The sequence below is a fragment of the Salmo trutta genome, unplaced genomic scaffold, assembly GCF_901001165.1.
Source record: "Salmo trutta unplaced genomic scaffold, fSalTru1.1, whole genome shotgun sequence".
In the NCBI taxonomy this organism is placed as follows: domain Eukaryota; kingdom Metazoa; phylum Chordata; class Actinopteri; order Salmoniformes; family Salmonidae; genus Salmo; species Salmo trutta.
Genome location: NW_021823443.1, coordinates 11,854 through 19,819, shown reverse-complemented (window position 1 = coordinate 19,819; position 7,966 = coordinate 11,854). Strand labels below are relative to the sequence as shown.

The 7,966-nt window shown below is 44.8% G+C and overlaps 1 pseudogene; it reads left to right on the top strand.

Moving 5' to 3' along the window:
* Positions 1 to 4,388: 4,388 nt before the first annotated feature.
* LOC115190962 (involucrin-like) lies at positions 4,389 to 5,964 on the top strand (annotated as a pseudogene).
* Positions 5,965 to 7,966: the final 2,002 nt, after the last annotated feature.

Below are 7,966 nucleotides of genomic sequence, written 5' to 3'. Positions count from 1 at the left end.
CTTGTTCTCAACTAGCCTACCTGGTTAAATAAAGGTGAAATAAATAAAAAAATCTGTCAGAAACTTCTGCCGTCTTGTGGACAGCATCTTACACATATAATCCTATCTCAGGCCTTTCTCTTGCATTTCAAAGATGATGGGAAACACTCATGTTTTTGTTTGTATTATCTTTTACCAGATCTAATGTGTTATATTCTCCTACATTCATTTCACATTTCCACAAACTTCAAAGTGTTTCCTTTCAAATGGTATCAATAATATGCATATCCTTGCTTCAGGTCCTGAGCTACAGGCAGTTAGATTTGGGTACTGTATGTTATCCTTAAGAGATGCTTTGGTAGTCTGGATAACATTTTTAACAATGCTTTTTTCATAAAATTACCATATCTCCCAGCTGCTTGCCATAGTTTTGAGGTAGTAGCAAAAAAACAGACTTCATTTTAGGGCATTTTTCACCCTGCCAGCTCCTATTAGTTCTATTGAGTAATGTGGCACCAACTCACCTTCTGAATGTTCTATTCCCAGCCAATGTTCTGCGTCCAAACGCCAGCTTCGCTATTGTTGGCAATGAGACCTGCCTGCGTTAACCTTGTAGTCTTAGCTCAGGTAATTTATTATTAACAAGGTTATAGCTACTTGATGCGCAAGCACCATTTTTGCCTGGTTACACATTGTGGTGACCCAATGTGTTAACGATGGCTGGCGCATATATCGATTAAACGTTAAACATTTTCTGGTCATGGTTAACCTTTTTTTTCTTCATAAAAAGCTGTAAAACCTAAACAAAACCTATGTCTCGGTCCTCTTTTTCAAGATGTGACCAATTTTAAACAGCCAGACAAATTTTTTAAATGAAGAAATAACCTTTTTTTTTTACGATTTGTTGTTTGTAAATGGCTGCCGGGTGATTTGATATCCTTCGAAACCTGTTCGTTTGTAGGCATTGAATTGAGCGAATGCTGCGCAGCTTCACTGAGTTGCAAACTAAATGGATAGGTCTAGATCATTGATTTGTAGATCTGACGCAGATTATGAGCCTAGCGAGTGTCGCGAATGAGGTATGTAGTACCCGCAGAAGGCTACAAGGAGGAGCAAGAGAGCTATAAACCCATATAGTTTTTTGCCTTAAAAACCTTAAACCTACGTATAACCTAATTTAGCCCTAACCTCTAGCAATAGGTATAACCTATTTTAGCCTTAACCCTAATTTTAGGGTAGGGTAGGCTAGAACACTTTTAGAAACTATTTTTGTAATAATATCATGTTGGTAAATACCATTATAGTACTAAATAGCATTATGAATATTTTTTTAATCAAAAGCTATTTAAAATGTTTCTGTTTTTTATTTTTTATTTTATTTTATTATATGATATTTATTATTGCAAGGTAGAACACTTGATAATCAAGCTACATTTTATGCTTTATTTCAAATGGGTGTGACCTAGTAACCTCTATGTGGAAGTCCAGCAATTGGCTTGGGATAGGAGGGGCAGGTCTGAGACTGATCTCAGGAATGAATAAGAAAAATACTCTTTATTTCTCAGCTGCCTCACCAATGTCTTAATGTGAATTAATAACTTTGAATTGCTCAATATTTCCAATAGATGGCAGCATGAGACCATGATGCATCAGTTATAGGCTATAGCAGCAATATGATTGACATAAAATTGCATGCAACCAAAGGCTATATTTCCCATTATTTTCTAAAATGGTTACTCATTACTATCTATCTATCATCTATTTATCTCGTATGAGGCCTGTGTTGCTTTTGGGAGAGCAAAAATATACTATCTATAGCAGGTATTGAACACCGCCCAAATAATCACTAGTCAGATGCACTAACCCACAACTCTAGTAAACATATCTACTCATCTTCATATCTCATATGACACTGCAAGTATACACCCTCGGAGTAGAAAACAGTAAAGTACATCATGCAACCCTCGCGGTTAGCAAGTTTACCTCAAACATACCCCTCGCTTGCTCGAGAAGGAGGAGTGCTCGCTGCTGCTGACAGCACAAGCTTTTGTCGGGGCTTGTTGAGTTGATCATGGTATGAGACACGTGAACATGCCAGTTGGCTACTTGTGTGAGAAGGCAGGGCGAGTCGATGCTGGTTGATGAATTTGACAATGAATGCACTAGGAAAATAAGTTTCTCGACCAGAGGTGACTGAATTAATGTTCAGGATTATTGATCATCGTTATTGAAATAGATATCAAGTATAATTTCAAAACATGAGAATAAAAATGGGTAATAATAAACATGTATCATCATTATAGTAATAAACAGTCATCTATTCAAATGACGTTTTGGTCCTTCCTCGTGTGTTAGCAGTGTGGAAAGGGAGTTTTTCTGTGAGGATGAAGGGGAGAGTGGTGTATTCAAGAGAAAACGGATCTTCTGAGGTTTCATTCGTGGGCTTATGCTTCCATCTACTGGAATTATTTAGCAATTGCAATACTTTTTGTTCGAAGCCATGTCTTCATCTGACCATTAGTTTCTATACCTTCTATACCTAGCAATTACTCAGAATTGCAAAATATACAATATGTGTTAGTTAATTTGATCACTTCAAACCATAAAATAGCAATTAACAGAATAACAATGAACAATGCAACAATGGTCCATATACCCTTAAAACAAAAACACCTTACATTTAGTTAATTATTTAAAAAAACACTTTCTTAAATGCCAATCAGCAGTTGGAAAAAAATAACAGTGGTCTCTTGCTAAAAAGCTGTGATGGGGATGGAGAAATGTAACCACTAAAATTAGACATAATTATAGATGCAAGGACTGACCATCCATGGTACAGAAATTATACTTTTAACCATGTTTTGAGGCTATACAGTTTAATTTATTTTATTTTTTTACAAACATTGGAGTAAAACAAGCTTGCATTTTGGGTTCTGATAGAGAATGACACTTGAACTAAGCTCATAAGTTATATTACTTTCTGAATCAATGGGTTAGATATCATTAAGGTTAGGGTTAGGGTTATTAATTTATAAGTTCAAACATGGATGTGGATCCAAAAATGGATGCAACTGTTGATTCACCTTCAACATAAACACAGACACAGGAAATTAGATGTGTATTAATCTCTATATCTTTGGTAGATCTTCAGAGCCTTTGATTTGCTGAGCAGTTTGTTTTCAGAAGTGTGCTACCTGTTTGCCATGTCATGCTATCAGAGAATTAGAATAATGTGAATCATGAAAAGTGAAGTTATTGCGAGTTCAAACCACAAAATGTCGAACATAAAAAAAGGCAAATGGTAGCAGATAAATAGTAAGCTGATTAAATAAGACTGCTTTTTAGACATTCCTATTTCCCCAACATAACGGCAATGTCTGTTAACTTTCTACAAAATTTGTTCTTTTTCAGTTTCATCCTAAGAACAGATTGTAGTGATAAAATAAAAAGGGCTGCATTTTGTTTTGCCATTTAGGGGAAATGGAATTCTAAGCATCATTTCAGTCAGAAGAGGCTCTGTAAAACGTTTGTTTCCATTAATTTGCTATGGCCTCGCGCTAGTGTTCCTGCCTTGGGTGAATTTTGACTCGTTCTATTGTCCAGCCTAGCTTTGACTAACCCAATCCATTGTATTTGAATCTGATAGACAAAGTTTCATCTCCTAATCATGTTTTAGCTCCCTGTAATTTATAATCTCTTCTTGTTGGCTAATGAGCTAGCCATCTTGTCATTGTCATAAAGGCTGAATATATTAATCAGATGGCAATAACTAACAACCTACCACGTTATATAGCTAATTAGGTTGCCGCTAGCAAAGCTGGCTAGCTAGTTAGCTAGGCTAGTGCCAGTGTTAACTATGTAATGTTAGCTAGCTAGGTGGCTAATGTTAGACACCTCTGATTGAATAACATTACTTTCAATAGCTAACGTTTGGTCTACGTTGTGATTACCACTTGACGTTTAAATAAAGTGGTAATTAAATAAGTTAGCTAAATAGCTAGGCTAGTCCAATCTTTTTGACAATGAGCCAAACTAGTTTTTCAGCCAGGTCATGGCTTGTTCATTGAGCCATGGTGAATGTCTCTTTTGAGGAGGCCAGAGTTTTGCAGTCAGAAAGAGAGTGCTAGTGACAAGCCCAGACAAGAAAGGTAATCATAAGGAAAATGTCAGTGTATAGGCAGCATAAGAATTCTTAAAAAATACCATGCCTTTCACCTATAATGCTAACTAAATGTAAATTGTTAAATGAAAATGCATTCAAATCTGATTAACATTCTATACTGCCAATGGTGTAGCTGATATATTTAAAATGTTTGTATTGATATTGGTTCTCATCTTTGAAATGTTTAAGACAACCGGCATTAAAGAGCAGACAACAGAGCAGGGAGCTACAGGACGGTCAGTAACAGAGAGGGGAGCTACAGGATGGTCAGAAACAGAGAGGGGAGCTACAGAGCAGGGAGCTACAGGATGGTCAGTAAGAGAGAGGGGAGCTACAGGACGGTCAGTAACAGAGAGGGGAGCTACAGAGCAGGGAGCTACAGGACGGTCAATAACAGAGAGGGGAGCTACAGGATGGTCAGAAACAGAGAGGGGAGCTACAGGACGGTCAGTAACAGAGAGGGGAGCTACAGGACGGTCAGTAACAGAGAGGGGAGCTACAGGATGGTCAGTAACAGAGAGGGGAGCTACAGGACGGTCAGTAACAGAGCAGGGAGCTACAGGACGGTCAGTAACAGAGAGGGGAGCTACAGGATGGTCAGAAACAGAGAGGGGAGCTACAGAGCAGGGAGCTACAGGATGGTCAGTAACAGAGAGGGGAGCTACAGGATGGTCAGAAACAGAGCAGGGAGCTACAGGACGGTCAGCAACAAAGATGGGAGCTACAGGACGGTCAGTAACAGAGAGGGGAGCTACAGGATGGTCAGAAACAGAGAGGGGAGCTACAGGACGGTCAGTAAGAAAGTGGGGAGCTACAGGACGGTCAGTAACAGAGAGGGGAGCTACAGGACGGTCAGTAACAGAGAGGGGAGCTACAGGACGGTCAGCAACAGAGAGGGGAGCTACAGGATGGTCAGTAACAGAGAGGGGAGCTACAGGACGGTCAGTAACAGAGATGGGAGCTACAGGACGGTCAGCAACAAAGATGGGAGCTACAGGACGGTCAGTAACATTTACATTACATTACATTTAAGTCATTTAGCAGACGCTCTTATCCAGAGCGACTTACAAATTGGTGCATTCACCTTATGATATCCAGTGGAACAACCACTTTACAATAGTGCATCTAAATCTTTTGGGGGGGGTGGGGTTAGAAGGATTACTTTATCCTATCCCAGGTATTCCTTAAAGAGGTGGGGTTTCAGGTGTCTCCGGAAGGTGGTGATTGACTCCGCTGTCCTGGCGTCGTGAGGGAGCTTGTTCCACCATTGGGGTGCCAGAGCAGCGAACAGTTTTGACTGGGCTGAGCGGGAACTGTGCTTCCTCAGAGGTAGGGAGGCGAGCAGGCCAGAGGTGGATGAACGCAGTGCCCTTGTTTGGGTGTAGTAACAGATCAGGGAGCTACAGAGCAGGGAGCTACAGGATGGTCAGTAACAGAGAGGGGAGCTACAGGACGGTCAGCAACAGAGAGGGGAGCTACAGGATGGTCAGTAACAGAGAGGGGAGCTACAGGATGGTCAGCAACAGAGCAGGGAGCTACAGGACGGTCAGTAACAGAGAGGGGAGCTACAGGACGGTCAGCAACAGAGAGGGGAGCTACAGGACGGTCAGTAACAGAGAGGGGAGCTACAGGACGGTCCGTAACAGAGCAGGGAGCTACAGGACGGTCAGTAACAGAGAGGGGAGCTACAGATCAGGGAGCTACAGGATGGTCAGCAACAGAAAGGGGAGCTACAGGATGGTCAGAAACAGAGAGGGGAGCTACAGGACGGTCAGCAACAGAGAGGGGAGCTACAGAGCAGAGAGCTACAGGATGGTCAGTAACAGAGAGGGGAGCTACAGGACGGTCCGTAACAGAGAGGGGAGCTACAGGACGGTCCGTAACAGAGCAGGGAGCTACAGGACGGTCAGTAACAGAGAGGGGAGCTACAGATCAGGGAGCTACAGGATGGTCAGTAACAGAGAGGGGAGCTACAGGACGGTCAGTAACAGAGAGGGGAGCTACAGAGCAGGGAGCTACAGGATGGTCAGTAACAGAGAGGGGAGCTACAGGACGGTCAGCAACAGAGAGGGGAGCTACAGGATGGTCAGTAACAGAGAGGGGAGCTACAGGACGGTCAGCAACAGAGAGGGGAGCTACAGGACGGTCAGTAACAGAGAAGGGAGCTACAGGACGGTCAGTAACAGAGAAGGGAGCTACAGAGCAGGGAGCTACAGGATGGTCAGCAACAGAGCAGGGAGCTACAGGATGGTCAGTAACAGAGAGGGGAACTACAGGACGGTCAGCAACAGAGAGGGGAGCTACAGGATGGTCAGTAACAGAGAGGGGAGCTACAGGACGGTCAGCAACAGAGAGGGGAGCTACAGGACGGTCAGCAACAGAGAGGGGAGCTACAGGACGGTCAGTAACAGAGAAGGGAGCTACAGAGCAGGGAGCTACAGGATGGTCAGCAACAGAGCAGGGAGCTACAGGATGGTCAGCAACAGAGAGGGGAGCTACAGAGCAGGGAGCTACAGGATGGTCAGCAACAGAGCAGGGAGCTACAGGACGGTCAGCAACAGAGAGGGGAGCTACAGAGCAGGGAGCTACAGGATGGTCAGCAACAGAGCAGGGAGCTACAGGATGGTCAGCAACAGAGAGGGGAGCTACAGGACGGTCAGCAACAGAGAGGGGAGCTACAGAGCAGGGAGCTACAGGATGGTCAGCAACAGAGCAGGGAGCTACAGGATGGTCAGCAACAGAGAGGGGAGTTACAGAGCAGGGAGCTACAGGATGGTCAGCAACAGAGCAGGGAGCTACAGGACGGTCAGCAACAGAGAGGGGAGCTACAGAGCAGGGAGCTACAGGATGGTCAGTAACAGAGAGGGGAGCTACAGGACGGTCAGTAACAGAGAGGGGAGCTACAGAGCAGGGAGCTACAGGATGGTCAGTAACAGAGAGGGGAGCTACAGGACGGTCAGCAACAGAGAGGGGAGCTACAGGATGGTCAGTAACAGAGAGGGGAGCTACAGGACGGTCAGTAACAGAGAAGGGAGCTACAGGACGGTCAGTAACAGAGAAGGGAGCTACAGAGCAGGGAGCTACAGGATGGTCAGCAACAGAGCAGGAAGCTACAGGATGGTCAGTAACAGAGAGGGGAGCTACAGGACGGTCAGCAACAGAGAGGGGAGCTACAGGATGGTCAGTAACAGAGAGGGGAGCTACAGGACGGTCAGCAACAGAGAGGGGAGCTACAGGACGGTCAGCAACAGAGAGGGGAGCTACAGGACGGTCAGTAACAGAGAAGGGAGTTACAGAGCAGGGAGCTACAGGATGGTCAGCAACAGAGAGGGGAGCTACAGGACAGTCAGCAACAGAGAGGGGAGCTACAGAGCAGGGAGCTACAGGACGGTCAGCAACAGAGAGGGGAGCTACACGATGGTCAGCAACAGAGAGGGGAGCTACAGGACGGTCAGCAACAGAGAGGGGAGCTACAGGACGGTCAGAAACAGGGAGGGGAGCTACAGAGCAGGGAGCTACAGGATTGTCAGTAACAGAGAGGGGAGCTACAGGACGGTCCGTAACAGAGCAGGGAGCTACAGGACGGTCAGTAACAGAGAGGGGAGCTACAGAGCAGGGAGCTACAGGATGGTCAGTGACAGAGAGGGGAGCTACAGGACGGTCAGAAACAGAGAGGGGAGCTACAGGACGGTCAGCAACAGAGAGGGGAGCTACAGGACGGTCCGTAACAGAGCAGGGAGCTACAGGACGGTCAGCAACAGAGAGGGGAGCTACAGGACGGTCCGTAACAGTGCAGGGAGCTACAGGACGGTCAACAGCAGAGAT